The sequence below is a fragment of the Dipodomys ordii genome, unplaced genomic scaffold (assembly GCF_000151885.1).
Source record: "Dipodomys ordii isolate 6190 unplaced genomic scaffold, Dord_2.0 Scaffold34, whole genome shotgun sequence".
Lineage (NCBI taxonomy): Eukaryota > Metazoa > Chordata > Mammalia > Rodentia > Heteromyidae > Dipodomys > Dipodomys ordii.
Genome location: NW_012267250.1, coordinates 9,138,828 through 9,154,980, shown reverse-complemented (window position 1 = coordinate 9,154,980; position 16,153 = coordinate 9,138,828). Strand labels below are relative to the sequence as shown.

Sequence of the window (16,153 nt, the reverse complement as noted above, 5' to 3'; positions counted from 1 at the left end):
ACTGCTGATCAAGAGATCATTTTTAATTAAAATAAATTGCCAAGCATCCTGCACCAAAAATGTGTCTATGGTTCTGCCTGTTTGAGAGTATTGTAGAGGTTCCTATGTTATATATGCTTTTAAGAAAACACATGAGAGCAGGCATATTGGAAAGACATGCTGATGTGTTGATGACCACAAAAATGGAGTAGAACAAGGGTGGAGTCTGAACGAATATAATCTGAAGGTCTGGGATCTGAATCAGAGAGAAAATTTAAGCCTGTATGCCAGGGAATTCTGTGAGTCAAGCCCCACCTGTTTCTCCTATCAGAGGCATTTTTGTGGCCAGGGTAAATAAATCGAGCTCTGCTCCTGAAGCACTATTGACTTACCTCTCCCACTGGTTGGCATTGCCATAGAAGAGAAGGAGCTCAGGAGTTGGGATGTCCCAGAGCACATACCCAGTGACTTCTTTGGAATGAGCTACAGCCTCCATTTCCCTCCCTGCTCTTGATGCCACACAGATGCCTGGATGCTCTCAGAGAAGAAGTGGAGTGGAAGTCACTATACTGAACAAGGTGATAGTACAGACGCTAGACTGAGGCAGTGTGAGCTGGGAGTGGGAGGTAAGAAGGGAAAGATGAGAGCTCGGGAAATTACCTTCAGGACTTTGGTTATAAAAGGGAAGTGAGACACTGGGCAGCAGTGGGAATCTAAGTGGCTGAGTGAGCATTTGTTCATTCAACAAATAAAATGCTATTTTATATGTGCCAGCCATTAGCATAAACTCCAGGAAGATATTTTCTCAATAGCCCGGTGTGCTGATGCACACTTTTATTGGGGGGGGGTCCGCTCGTGGGGCCTGAACTCTGGGCCTGGGCACTGTCCCTCAGCTCTTCAGCTCAAGGCTAGCGCTCTACCACTTGAGCCACAGCGCCACTTCCGGCTTTTTTTCTTTTTGCTTATGTGGTGCTGGGGAATCGAACCCAGGGCCTCATGCATGCAAGGCAAGTGCTCTACCACTGAGCCACCTCCCCAGCCCAGGAAGATATTTTCTCTTCCTCATGGAAGATCTATCATAAGACAGAGCTACTGATGCCACAGATTTTATGTATTTGGTGGATCTCAAATTTGTTTTACGATTGGTTAATTGGAGCAAATGCATCATTTTTCCTCAGATATAAAGATCTAACTTGATTTTTATAAAATGGCAAAACAAGTCTGTACTTTAAAAAAGAGTGAGAAAAATACCACATTCTCCTGTACTTATTTTGTTTGTTTTTTAACCTCTCTCATTTCAGTTCTCTTGCCTTCAAAATTTGGGCAGTCTTACTACTGTTGCCAGTGACTTTCTAAAATAGTGTCCTTAATCCTCTATTAGGCCTTTCATGGTACTATTTGACTTCTGAAAGTCATCTAGTCATCTATCACTTAACAGAGCACCTACAATGCCTAAGCATTGAATATGGGCATGGAAATTAGAAATGTGAATCATTGTTAGATTATAAATGTTCTAAGAGCAAGGACACTGCTGGATGCAGAACTGACCAAAATTAGACCACAGTAGCATGAGTATAATTTTCACAGCAGAAAAAGATACTTGGTTTGTAAGGAAGTTGTAATGATTCTTCCTCAAGGACTGGAGAAGATCCCAGAAGGAATTGTTCTTTAAACTAGAGGTTAAAAGATGAGCATTTAAGACAGCTGTCTTAAATGGAGAGCTGTTAGAATGTTTAGACAAAAGGAGAAAGGAAGCAAAAGGAGGAAAACTGAAATCATCCAGATGACTGGGAAATGATGGAGACCGGAAACAAGGAGTACATTATATGGAGACATTTGCTGGAATGGGAGATGGTAGATGAGCTTCTGACAAGGGCCGTGGATGGATAAATGGAAATAGCTCTTTCTGTGTGCAAAGTAACCATTATCAGTTGGGTTTGTTTTTTGTTTGTTTGTTTTTGCCTTGTGAAGGAAAAGAAAAATGAAAACATCAAACCTTTGAATCAAGGAGCCTGATATGGAAAGAAAATCAGGGATAAGGGTGAGGTTTCTAGTCCAGAGAAACATCCAGAAGATGTGTAAGATGCCTTGACTAGAATGGAAGTTACAGCCAAGTGGATAACATTATATAAAACCCACATTTAAGGCAAGAGACAAGGAGAAGTTTTTCAGGAGTTTTCTGGGAGATGGGAAACCGGGGGTGGGAAATTTGCTGGGACATGAAATTTCATGGGAGCCGAAGAAAAGCATGAATTTCACAGAAAAGTCCTTGTGCTGGAACATTCGTTGCCAGAATCATCTGGCGTTATCGTTTCCCCTTTCTTCCTTTCCTTTCCCATTTAGAATGAATCGTTGTCTGTACTATCCCTCACTTGGGTCCACGTTTTATCTTCACAGCTCCTACCCCCTATTTACTAATGAGCAACCACTGACTGGGTTTCTGGCAGTCACCAACTTTCTTCAGAAACTCCTTCTCAGTATGCAGGAAATGATTTAGCAGAGCTACTATGTGTTTGTTAGGGAGTCACAGAAAGGAAAGAGAACCAGATGATTTGCTAAGTGGGTGTTACTGGGATTGTATTTGGATTTTCCTAACTCAGCCTTCAAGTCTGTCTCTAGAAATAATACACATTTATGTAAATAATAACTAACTCTGAGAAAAATTACTAGTTTGGGCTCTTTGTCATCATTCTAATCAACCCCCCCCACCGCCATTCATAACATGGTCCATTTTGCCTCCAAGTTCCTGAGTTATTTTGCACATTAAAATTTTCTCCATGAATTTCAGATCAGGAAGATAAAACACTTGGTTTTGTTGGAAGAAGTGATATATTTTCCCATAAAAGTTGAAATTATTTTTACAAATTATATTTTCATTTTACTGAAAGTGTGAAAATACTCAAATGTTAATTATAGCTTTATTGAATTTTAAGCTTCCTTAATCAAACAAAAAGGTTCAAAAACCAGGCAACATCCCAGACCAAAGATGGATCAGCATGCTCTATATGAATGGGTTATATTTATAACCAGAAAATAAGGAATTGACATACAGAAATAATCTGATTGGCTAAAATTGACATTTGCCTTATATGGTCATATTTTGGCAGTTTTCAGTTTCTGGTTGGCTGGAGGCTTAACTACTGTGATTAGGCAAGACTTGGTTACTTCATTACAAGGGTTTGCTCTTAGATTAGTCTATTTACAGATCAACCTAGGATTCAGTTCACTACCTATAAAAGTTGCTTTGAGCCAAACGTATGTTAAAATACAGAGGCTACTGTAGACCAAATTCATTTTAATTCAACAGTGCCTTTACTGTTAGGTGAATAGTTTGCACACACCATCTCATTTGATAATGAGAACATTAAATAGAGAAATTTTATTACTTCCAGTTGAATGGTGAGGGTTGGAAACAGTGAAGTTACAGACCTGAAGTTCACTCAGACAGTGTGAGTGGGATTTGATTCTTGACAGAATATCAAAGTGGGAGATTTATCTAACTAGCCGGGATAGTTTCTGTTCTGAAGAGAATTAATTGCTAACATAACAATCTTACATGGAATCGTTTTCTTGTTGATGGTGAAATAAGCCATGTTTCTATCTCCTTCAGGTTATACAACAATCAAGAGGCAAATGAAAGAGGGTTCTTCATCAAGCATTCCTGATTAAGCTATAAAAATGGAATTGAAGGTTGTTATGCCCTTTTGTATGGTAAGTAACTACTGATTTGAGTACAATTGTCTTTTCTCTTTGGATAATTTTTCTTACGCTATTTAACAAAAAAAAAAGTAGAAGTAGTTCTTGTGCAAAGATGCCATGCCTGATGGATAGTATGTAGATTTCTTTTTAGGGTGTTTTATGAAGTTAAATTCAGTTTGGAGGTTTACAAATTCTAGTTGTATGTGTTTTGTCTGGTAAAGAATTTGAATCATTCTGACCTGCATAGAAATTTTTTATTGTGAAAATACAGTACAGAGCCCTCCTAAGCATTTTTATACTCATCTAATGTTCTCAGTAGGGTGTTTGTTTGTTTGTTTGTTGTTGGTACTGGGTCTTGAACTCAAGGCCTAGTCTGTCCCTATACCACTTCTGCCACAGCTCCCCTCCTGGCTTTTTTCTCTTTCTTTGTAGTTTATTGGAGATAAGAGTCTCATAACTTTCCTGCCCAGGCTGGCTTCAAACTGTGATCCTCAAACCTCAGCATCTTGAGTTGCTAGAATTATAGGCATGAACCACCAATGCCTAGCCAGTAAGTAGTGTTTTGACATGTGAACTCTGAAAAGTCATGGTCACATACAAGGAAGATTTGGAAATGGCCAGATTGTGGTGTAGAGGAATTTATTTTTTCATTTTATGTGCTCAAGCTTAGTACATCCATCCATTATGGCCTCTGCACTGACTCGCTGCTATTGGGAAAACTTATTATTAGGCTTCAAGTGATTAGGACCAGAGTCATCCCAAGTGAACACAATCATTTTTTGAAAGACCATATTATTGAGGATTTTCCCCAGGATATGGTACATAAAGGGCTTAAAATGATTTGAAATGGATAGTTTACTCTCTTTTGTCTACTCATAGTAGACAAAGTCACTTGTTATTTTAGCTACTTATTTTATTTTTCTTCATATGTTTATAGGTTCTAAGGGATATTTAAAAGAAAAATTCTTATGTATAACTATGAATACTGTAAATTTTCATTTATTTCAATGAATTAGGGAGTAAATATATATGAATGTGTGGGAAGGCTGAGTTATAGATAACTTTTAAGCAAATGTGGCTTTTATTACCTTGAACTACAATAGAGTAACTCCAACAAAACATTACAAAGTAGAAACCCTTAAGGCGACCTATTATAATAAATCATGTGAACATTTTATTATTAGCATATAGATTGGATGTATGTAAGAGCTTGTAAAATGCCTGAGGTTCCTCAGAAATTGTTTATTCTACATCTAAAAAGTGCATATGAGGTTGAAAATGAATGTTTAAAACACTGTACATTATTTACCTATAAATAAAGTATTTTGAAGCAAAGGTAAACACCAACTCAGCCCATGAACAAATTATCAAAAGGTTTAAAATTTACTGAAGCACCAAATTAATGAGATATTACCATGTGTGCATACATAACTTAAAGAATAAAATTGCTGATCCCTCTCTCTTTTGGGTATTTGTGCTAATGAATCAGAATCCTATTTACACGATTAGTCCCCAAAGTAATTGCTTATTTGAAGAAGTTCTGTCTTGTGGGTTTTCAGTTAATTAAATCCATTTGCATTTTATGCACACATTTTATATTTTCAAGCCCTATTTTTTATAAGCCAAATTCAAACATGTTCACATAATAATACCTCTCATTAAGGCATTAAGTATTTCATTTTTTAAGTTACTTTCAGAGAAGATATATACATTAAACACTTATAAATGAAATCCCACCAGAGTATTAGAAAAGTCAACCTATTAAATCATTTTAGCTTACATTTTCTATTTGTAGTGGTGATTACTGAACAAGCCTCAAATTTTGAATGTTTCAGTTGGCTTAATTTATTCAGTGATTTCTTTTCGCCTTTATTCTGCACATCAGATTTAACTTCTAATATGCTCTTAGAATTACAAGCAATCTTTTCAAGAGATGTACATTTTAGCATATTGATCTTGACTACCCAATTGCGAGATCAGAGTCCAATAATTTACAGTTAGAGATGATTTAAAAGGTACAGTTTCCAAAGACTTTTCAAATATTTGAGAATTAAAATGTGCAAGTGACAGAAATTATAAATGTCTTTTTTAGAGATCTTTCAGTCAACCCAACTTCGAAATACTGAAAGTCGGAAAATAGAAGAAACAAAGGAACAAGTAACAGGAGAGGAGCCAGGCAGGTGCACTGGGTCTGTGCACTTGCCCTGGAACAGAAAATCAAAGGCTCTGGTAAAGGTGTACTGAGTCATGGTGTGGAAGCAGATTTGAAATTGTGACTAATTAAACTGTATCTAGCCTAAGATTTTATCTCAATCAAAAACAGAAAACAAAAACGAGCTTAGGACCCATGTGGAAAAGGGAATAAGGCAAGCTAGGTGTGGTGGCAAAATGCCTAGAATCCTAACAGTTGGGAGACTGAAGCAAGAGGATTGGAAATTTGAGGTCAGACAGGACTACATAGTAAGAAAAAAGAAAAAGAAGGAAGGAAGGGAAAGAGGGAAGGAAGGAAAAAAGAAATGAATAATATCCTAAAATCACAAAGAACATTACAATTACTGTTCTTTTTAGCAATATTAGACAATAAACTAATTGTATCATTTTAGGATTATACTATGGGTATGAGAGGAAAAAAAATGTTTTGATACCCTGAAAAACTTTGACACCTTAAAAGAAACTAGACAAATTCCATTCAATTAAATCTTATTGATTCATTTAAGCAATGATCTATGTAAAGTGTAATTCCAATAGTCTCCTAAGAAGATAATCATTTTCTTTGTTGCTAGAATTGCCTTAAGGAAGCATCTCTTCTCATTTAGAGAAAGTAGGATAAAGTACTTGTGTTACCATTTGTATAAATTTTTAATACTGAATAAAATATTAGTGTTTAGCTTCATATTGATTCTCAGCATAATATTCTTCCATAATGGCATGCTAATTGGTTAGAATTAAATCAGACGAATTCAAGAACCCTAAGAATAGACCATCTAACACTTGTAATTTTTTTCCATTAGTTTCCAGAATTCCAATTAAAATGGAATTAATCTATTAAACAAAAGACCATGGTACAATAAAAAGTTTCTGTGCAATACACCACGTACACCTCTTCCTTCCCACTGCTCCATTTGTCAGGAGACACATGAGTGAGGGGTGGAGAGACACAGGGAAAAGGGGCAAGTGAAAGGTCCATTTGTATTTCCGGCCCAGAGTAACTCTTCAGAAGTCATGCTATCTGCATATAACCAACAATGCTTACCCAGCTCACTTTTCCATTTTGAAACAGTTTCAGTTATAATAGTTAAACAATATCAACCTCCTAAAGTTGTTGAGAAAGGAAAACAGACAATGGGAGGGAAGCGGGTGATTTTGCCTCCTACCTTAGATATTTGGTAACTTAAAAATAGTTTTACCTGTCACAATTAGAAGAAATGGATGTGCTCCTAGTCTGTCACAATTAGTGACCAGAGATGTTGCTGAGCCTCAACAGCCCCCTTCCATCCAGAGATGTACAGGATAGCCCTTCTCCCACACCAAAGAGTCATCAGCAAAGTTGTTAAATCTATAAACTATACTGTAGCATTTAAAAATTAGCATATGGGGCTTGGAAGGTGGCTCAGTGGTAGAGCGCTTGCCCTGCATGCCTGAGGCCCTGGGTTTGATTCCTCAGCACCACATAAGCAAATAGAAAAAAGCCAGAAGTGGCGCTGTGGCTCAAGTGGTAGAGCTTGAGCTGAAGAGCTGAGGGACAGTGCCCAGGCCCAGAGTTCAGGCCCCATGACCGGACCCCAAAAAAAGAAAAAAGAAAAATAAATAAAAATTAGCATATGAAGATGGAGAGACACTGTAATAAAGCTGTGTTATAAGCACAGTCCCTGTTTCCAGTGAGTCTTCAATAATAATAATAATAATATATAATAAGGATGTGTTAGAGCAGGAACTCCATGTCACCCACATGGTGTTAGTACTAATCACCATGAGCAGGTCACCAAGCCTTCTCAGTCTTCCTAAGTCTTGCCTAGCTGCTAAAGTATCTATATGAAGTGGTCAATTTTAGGTGCTTTTAGGAATAGACTGACCCACTTAAAACATAACTAAACCATCAAGCCCAAAGCTAGAATGGTACAAAGTTCACTTCATGTCTATCTTCTCAGAAATTAGTCAAAATAGGAAAAGACAAATAAAACAGTAACTTCTATGCCAGGTGATGGTCACTTTTTAACTTTTGCTGTTAATAATAAATCTGGAGTCTCCTGACGATCATGCTTTTGTTTTATTAACTAATGTTTGGACAACTCAGGTAGGAAATATGGTTTGAGGGTTAATATAAGATCCTGATTAGCTGATTTTATGATATGTGAATATTACCAATATCAAAACAAGCTGACTGCAACAAAAGACTCTTAACTAGACAAAAGATTCTTGCTTTACACAAGAGTTTTGAGATCAGATACATACCCTTCAAAACTCTTTGACCTTGAATAATTTGCTCATCTTCTCTGAGCTCAGTTTCTCATCTGTTTCATCTGTTTACTGGGCCTAAATTAGTGCATAGGTTTGTTGTTGGGAGACTTAAATGAAACACATATCATGTGATGTGTATTAGCAATGAAAAAAATAGTAGTAGTTATTATTTTAATCATTATTTCTCTGAATCAAAAGCAATTCTTCCAAGGACCTGGCATTACTTCTAGGTTTTAGTTACAGCATTCTGTTCTTACTGTATAGAATAACCGTAATGCTTAGTCTCATATTAACAAAAGAAGCTCAAATTACACCCATCACCTCAATAAACAGCGATCTTCCACCCAGTTCAATAAAATTGATCTAAGAAGAAAGAAGAAAGCTTTCATATTAAACATGGAATTTCCCAGTGAGAATTTCTAAAGAAAAGTTGGATTGCCAAAATTAAAGAATAAATGATGCACATGTCTTTCTGCATATTTTAATATAGTTGATAATCCCCTTTTTAATTAGTCACCTAATTATAATTCAATCGAAATTTCCCTAGGTGAATATAGTAACCTACTTCAGAGAGAATGGGCACTTCTGCTGTTAATTTTTACATTTTGCAGATCCAAACCTTGTTCTAAAGCTAAAGAGCCTGGGAGGATGAGAGAGAAGTCCATTTGGCAATCGAATCACTTTTCTTTTTCTTTTTTCTTTTTTTTTAAGTACTAGGGTTTGATTATTTGGGGCCTTGAGTATTCTAGGCAGGCAATCTACCAGTTGAGCTATGCCGCCCCCCCCCACTAGTTTATTTTCAGATAGGGTCTCACACTTTTAACAGGGTTGGCCTGGGACATTGATTCGCTCTTCTAGTAGCTGGGCTTAAAGATGTGTGCTACCATGCCAAATTAGAGGCGCTATTTAAAATTCTATAGCCGCCCCCTCCCCCGATTATGTCAAGGAGCATTATGTCCTTAGCAATAGATGTTCAACTTCCCATAGCTTAGAGGCTATTTTTTAATATATGCATAAATTTAGTTAAAATTTATTTAAACTTCCCAATTGGTTCTGTGGAAATGTATCAATTTGTTTTAAATTCTCTCTCCCAAGCAATTCTACCTGGGTATATAATAATTTTAGTGTATTTTGTATCTGATTTTGCATTCTTACTAATTTCTGAATCATATTGATTAAACTTCTGTAGAGGAGCATTGAACTATTGATTTTAATTAGTTGATTTATTTGTCCTCACCTTTGCTCCTACAGTCGATTTTCAGTAAAGTGAAAAGATCTTTTGGTTGTTTGTTTGTTCTTTTGGTTGTAACCCCCTAGTGGCTTCCTATTTCCTACAGAGTAACTATGACCTGAGAAACCTCATTTTCTTTCTGTCTCCCAACCCCATTTTATCCTACACCAGCCCCACTCTGGATTCCTTGGAGTTCTGCTTGCATAGATCTTTGCTCTTGCTAGTTCTAGTATCTGGGACTCCCTTCTCCAGGAGTCTACTTGGCTTGTTCTCAACCTTCTAGTTTTGGTTCAAATGTGATCATCTCAGAAAGATGCTAAAGTGACCATTTTCCTCAAAATGCAACCCCTTCTCCTCCTTCCTCTTTCCTGTTCTACTCTTGTCTACATGACACTTGCTACCTTCTGGTAAGTTGTATCATCTATTCATGGTTAGTTTGTCCCCTTTCCTTTGAAGGTAAGGTCTATGAGGGCTGGCAACTTGATTGGTTTGGAATGCCATATCCCAAGTTCCTTCTCTAGTGCCTGGCGCCCACCTAACAGACATTAATTGAAATTGAGTCAAAGTAGGATTTGTCCATATTAACCTTATATCTTTTTGCATAAAGCCTTCACTTGCTCCTCTTGGTTGTATGTTCTGGCATTTTTTCCTTATCACAATTCCTCAGTTGCTCTCAGGAGATGGTGGAGGGAATTTCACCATTCTTCAGCTTTAACTGGGATAAGTCCTACATTTTAACCATATTCCTTTCCTGAGTACTATCTTCCCTACTAGACAAAGATACTCTTTGGACTCACCAAAATAGTGAGTTGTTGGCTGAGATAAAATAGCTTCCAAGTCAGAATAGTCCTGGGTAAACCTTAATGCACAATGAGGTAGACAATGAAATGCCGAACTCCATAAATATTGAAGTGAAAGAAAACTGTAAAGATTAGTTGCCTTTGAACCTGAGAATATTGTTCCTAGCACACATGTTCCTAGCATAAATATTAGGCCCCTAAACCGGAATCAAGAAAATACCTACCTCCTCATGACAAGAAATTCATAAATATAGTTCATGACCAGAGATTAGTCACTGTTTATTACCACTGGTGACACAGGACACATAGGGGAGATTTGGCAATATTTCAGACATCTCCAGCCAGCCATTTATCATTTCATAGTGGAAGAAGAGGAGGTATTTCTCTATAAATGGCCTCTATAAAGGGAAGTAAGTAGAGAAACGTCTGATGCATTTTGTCATTGAGAGTCAAAGGGACATTGATGATGTTAAAAATGTGCTGAGTAGATTACAAGTAAGTCTTCTAAATAATAATTCTCCATTCAAACAAGAGGCAAAAGAAGTAGAAGAATAAAGGAGCTATGTTCTATATAGCTTAGTCCTCCCTTGTGCCTTAGAATGCGTTTCTAGAAGAGAGCTAAGAAAGAGAAGCATGATTTATCTCCAAAGCCCAGAACATTTTGAGCCATGTGCAGGCCTTGAGATTCCACTGATTCATGACCGTACTGCTGGTCCATCACAGTAGTTTTGTACTGCTGATCAGTCTGATGAAGTACAGAGACAGAATCCCCATGCCATTGAACATCCCCTCCCCATCTAAATCCATAACTTACGCAAAGAAAAACCCAGACATGTTAATAACTTCCACAGGATGGGAAGAAAAAAAAACTGTGTTCCCTTTGTAATTACTATGTATCTGCAAGAGAAAGACATAAATCCTTTGAAAGAAGGTTTTAAAAACAGGGCTGGAAGCCAGGCACTAGTGGCTCACACCTGCAATCCTAGCTACTCAGGAGGCTGAGATCGGAGGGTTACAGTTTAAAGCCAGACCAAGGCGAGAAAGTCCATGAGACTCTTACCTCCAATTAACCAGCAAAACACTAGAAAGCTGAGCTGTAGATCAAGTGGTAGAGCACCAACCTTGAGTGAAAAAAGCTAAGAGACAGCACCTAGTCCCTGAATTCATGCCCCAGTACCTGCACAAAATAAAATAAAATAAAATAAAAGTAGGACTTAGAGATATAAGCAGTCAAGAACTTTGTCTTAAAAATGGGGAGAGGGGGAGGAAAGAGGGAGCCAGGGAAAAGTTTTTAACATAAGCAATAACTTTTGTGATGCTTTCAAGAATTCTGAAGACACCATTAAATATTAAATAAAAAGCCTCTGCTTAGTTTCATGTATGCTTCAATAGGCAGAAAGATGTATTTAATGCAGAAGGTGTTGAATCTGAATTAGTACAAATATTATTAATTTAATGTTCATACTGCATTTTATGGTTTATAAACTGCTTAGCAATAATTTCATACGCTCTTTCTCACCACAGCACCGGAAAAAATATATCAGCATTTTATTTTTTGCACTTTATAGATGAGACAACCTTTAATAAGTCATCTATTTCTTTCCTGTGCATATTGGTTAACTGGTAAATGATTAATTTATGTCTACATGAACTTCATCTTGCAGAGTATTTATATTAGTGTGAGTCAGTATTTATTTTACCCACAGAGCATTACAGTATCCAATTATATATGCATGTTTTAAAGGCAGTAAAGCAGCCACCAGTAGTTAATGCAACATTAAGTCAAAGATGTTAAATCTGTAGTAAATTCTGAGTTAGGGTATTTAAATCAACCATCCCCTTGTCTCTGCTTCTGGTTCCCGTGGGTGAGAAACTGTTCCTCTATAACATGACCATGCGACATCTGGGTAGGGACACAGAAAAGATGTATGGAAGTTTTCAGAGTTTAAAATATTAACTGTAAAAGCAACCAGTCAGTGCAACTAATTGCATTTGATGAGCCTGGAAGAGTACAGAAATGTATCCCAGTCTGTGTGTGAGATGACTTGTGATTGTGAGACTCTTGCCAGCTAAAAATCCTGCTTTCTCTCTTCTGCCTTCCTTTCTTCCTTTCATTTATCTTTTGCATCAATAATACTGTTGCTTGGCTGCTTGTATAAAAAGTGTAACTAAGCACTTATAAGTGACATCTTCAGGCTTCATTAAAGGGCAACAACATCTCTGCCACTTGCTGGGATATTGCTTCTCCATATTGCATTGTATGGAGCTATGAGTCAAGCTGTTTCCCCCAGTGTACATGGCTCTCAGAGTCCAAGGGTCCCCAACAGTACCCTAAGCATGTCTCAGCTAGTTTACCATCATCCTTCAGTTTTAATCCCACAGTTTAGAGGGGAAAAGCAATTCAGTCGTTCTCTGCTGTCAAATGTTTTAAATTAATTAGAAATGGGTTTTCACTTCTTGATAATTTGCAATATATAACTTTCTTCAACTTAGAGATCTTCAGACTCTTTAAGTTGAGCCAATAAAACTGGGATTTTTAAAAATTCATAGCAAAGAGTCCCTGTCCTAATTTCACATGCCTAAGTTTCTCATAAAGTCTAAATATTGGCATGTTAACTGTCAAAAGGCAGCTGATGTAAAATACATTGTCTGTTCTGGGTACTTAACATCTTCCAGAATCAAGAAATTCTCTATCAAGTTTTAAATGTATTTTGAAACTAGGAAGTACTTACAAATCCAGGAAATGCTCTGATAAGAACTTAATGAAAATAGTTTGTTATTACAACCTAAGTACATACTGAAATGTAAAGCCCATTACTTTAGATCTACCAATAAGATGACTTACTGTAAGTTAACTCTTTTAAGTTTGTATGATTTGCTTTCAAATCTGTTGGAAAACATTTACTCAATCACAGCATAGACATTTTTAAAAGTGAATTTTTTTCATGATTCATGTCACTTAAGTAAGGAAGTCACTTCGTTATTTTCCTCGGGTTTCCTGCCTATAAATCAGTTGTAGCAGGAGCAAAGGAATCCATAATCCAATGGCATCTCCCAATCCACAATTAGATAGGTTTGGCCTTATATGGGGTTTGTGGATTATTTTTCATACAATAAAGACCGTTCTTATATTTACAAATAAGGGCATTTCATCCATTTTTTATTGTGAAAATACCATACAGTGGGGTTACAATTACATGAGCAAGGTAATGAGTACATTTCTTATCAAACATTGTTGCCTCCTCCTTTGTTTGCCCTTCCCATCCCTTCCCATCTCCCACCCCTGGCCAAGTTGTAAAGTTTGTTTTCCGACATAACGACCTGTACATCTCATTGTTGCAATGGGTCCACCTGTATCCCTATTTAAATGATTTGTTTTTTCCCTTCCCCTCCACAAATTATACCAACATCAAATACAGTGAAAACAGGGGTTATACCGTGGGGGAGGGACATACAAAGCAACAAAGAAATATCTTATAAATATGTTAGAAACAATAGCAAGAAAGAAAAAACATTTGAGTCCTTATCTTGGGATACACTTCACCTAACATCAACTTATCTGACCATTTCTGCTTGTCTCAGACATATACAAATTATTGCAAATACAGGAAACCATGGGACCTATGTTTCTTTGGGCCTGGCTTACCTCACTTAATATAATTTTTTTCAAGTCTTTCCATTTCCTAACAAATGGGGCAATGTCATTCTTTCTGATGGAGGCGTAGAATTCCATATCAAACTCCTAAATTGAATAGATAATTTCCTCTGAAAATGCAGTGTTCTTATTTAGCCTTAGAGGAGATCTGTGAATTTGCATATTCTGGTACAACAGTGACTTGAATGGGCAGAGAACCTGATAAGATTCCTTCCACTTCCTCATTGTCAGCCATTTGCAGAGAACAAGATACAAGTGAGCATCCCATTCTTGTCAATGCTGTACTACTGGGCATGATTCCCAGGTTCTCAGTTTTGTAATTCCAGAACCCATTATTATAGTGTTTTTGTTTTCATTGATTTTCCTCTTTGTATAGAATCCTGGTAGCATTTGCCAGAAAGAAATATATTAAAGTGAACTTCTTACATGAAAAAAATGGAAAAAAGAAATTCATAAGAAATAAAAACACTGTATTCTCTAGAAAAGAGAGAATTTACACCTAGTCATGTGTTCAGGGTTTTCTGGAAAGCACATGAAGAGTGTTCCAGAGACCCAATATTGCTTCAAGGTATCACCATTTACAGTTATTACTCAGCATTGCCCAATGAAGCTAAGAAGCCTTACTTCAGCATTACAGCTTACATTCAGGATTTGGTCTAGATGTAATTTAAAGTTCTTTTGAGTAAGCATTCTTTTCCACCTGAAGTTGGTTTATTAGATAGTGGAGGCACCATGGGGAAATTCAAAGGGGCAAATATGGGTGTCTTTCAAACACTTGCAAAGGAAAGAGAAACTTGTCCTAACACAGGAATCTTTCATCTTTCTTGGGATCTGTAACTCAATGTCCCTAGAGAGATAAGAATGCATTAAACAGTCATGGTTTTAATGCATTGGGCATTTACACCTTCTAGTTTATCCTCTTGTTCTGAACATAGACTTATTTGATAACAAATTCATTGATTATAATTCTCCTCTCCATATACTTTTATCTATATCAATAGAGGGAAATACAGCCATCCACCAATATAGTTTATTAGCTTGAAGAATATATTTTTATTGTAAACTAGTATAATGGCATCTGCTCTAAAGAACATTTCAATTAATGTGGATATCATTGATTAGATTAACTCAATCATACAAACATTAAAAATGAATGAGCCACCCTCACACAACTTCTCATTCATTTTGCATTATAAATTATAGTCACAAGAAGTCATAATGCCTTTTCCATACAATAGGAAAAAGACTCTTGTTTATAAGAATGTCTGTCTTCAGAGAAATAGTCACTTGGGTGGGAAAGTAAGTATTTTTAGGAGTGCGGTTAAAACTCAGGTCCTTTTAACTAAATTTATGTCTTTACTTAAAATGAACTAGTAACAACAAAAGCTCTGACAAGAAGAATCAGGTGTTAGTTTTTTGGTCACTAGAGAATAAACACTGACCCCAGTTGCTACTTCTGAACAAAGCTGGATCTAAATATCATGCCCAGGTTGTGGGCCTGACCTTATTGTCTCTATGGACATGTAGAAAAACTTTGTCTAATAAACCTATGTTGTGTATGTATGTTGAAGTCTGATTTTTTTTTTGGTCGGTCGTGGGGCTTGAACTCTGGGCCTGGGCGCTGTCCCTCAGCTCTTCAGCTCAAGGTGAGCGCTCTACCACTTGAGCCACAGCACCACTTCTGGTTTTCTGGTGGTTTATTGGAGATAGGAGTCTCACATTCTCTCCTGCCTGGGCTGGCTTTGAACCGCGATCCTCAGATCTCAGCCTCCTGAGTAGCTAGGATTACAGGCCTGAGCCACCAGCGCCCAGCTGAAGTCTGATTTTTTTATGAATGGCAACAAAAGGCCTTTTTCATAGTAAATTTAATAATCACTCTATATTTCTTATCTTGGGATTAGAAAAGCAAAGTGAAAAATAGGAGCTGTTGTTTTTTCCCTCCCCCACCCCCCAGAAGTGTGTATATATAAGATGCAGGGCACCAACATCAAATATAGTGAAAACAGGGGAAAAAACAAAATGCTTAAGTAGGGATACAGGTTTACTCATTGAAACAATGATATGTACAAGACACTACGTTGAAAAATGAATTTTACAATTTAGGTGGGAAGGAGGGAGCGAGAGAGGAAGGGGTAAGTGTAGTTGTGGAGGTGGGAGGTAAGGGAGGGTAGTGGAAAAACAAAGGAGCAGGTAACAATGCTTGATAGGAAATGTACTCATTACCTTGCTTATGTAACTATAACCCCTCTGTACAGTATTTTTACAATAAAAATGTATTTTTAAAAATGTGAATTAAGGAGGGGGGACCAAGATGGCGACGGGGCAGTAGGG

General features: G+C 37.0%; 1 protein-coding gene across 2 annotated transcripts in view; it reads left to right on the top strand.

The window, feature by feature from the left end:
* Rhobtb1 (Rho-related BTB domain containing 1) overlaps positions 1 to 16,153 on the top strand; it is a 136,788-nt gene that overhangs the window by 12,611 nt on the left and 108,024 nt on the right. For both annotated transcript variants that reach the window (XM_013017238.1, XM_013017239.1), the window contains exon 2: positions 3,590 to 3,690. The gene's annotated coding sequence lies outside the window, so the exon portion shown is untranslated. The remainder of the gene's footprint in view (positions 1 to 3,589; positions 3,691 to 16,153) is intronic.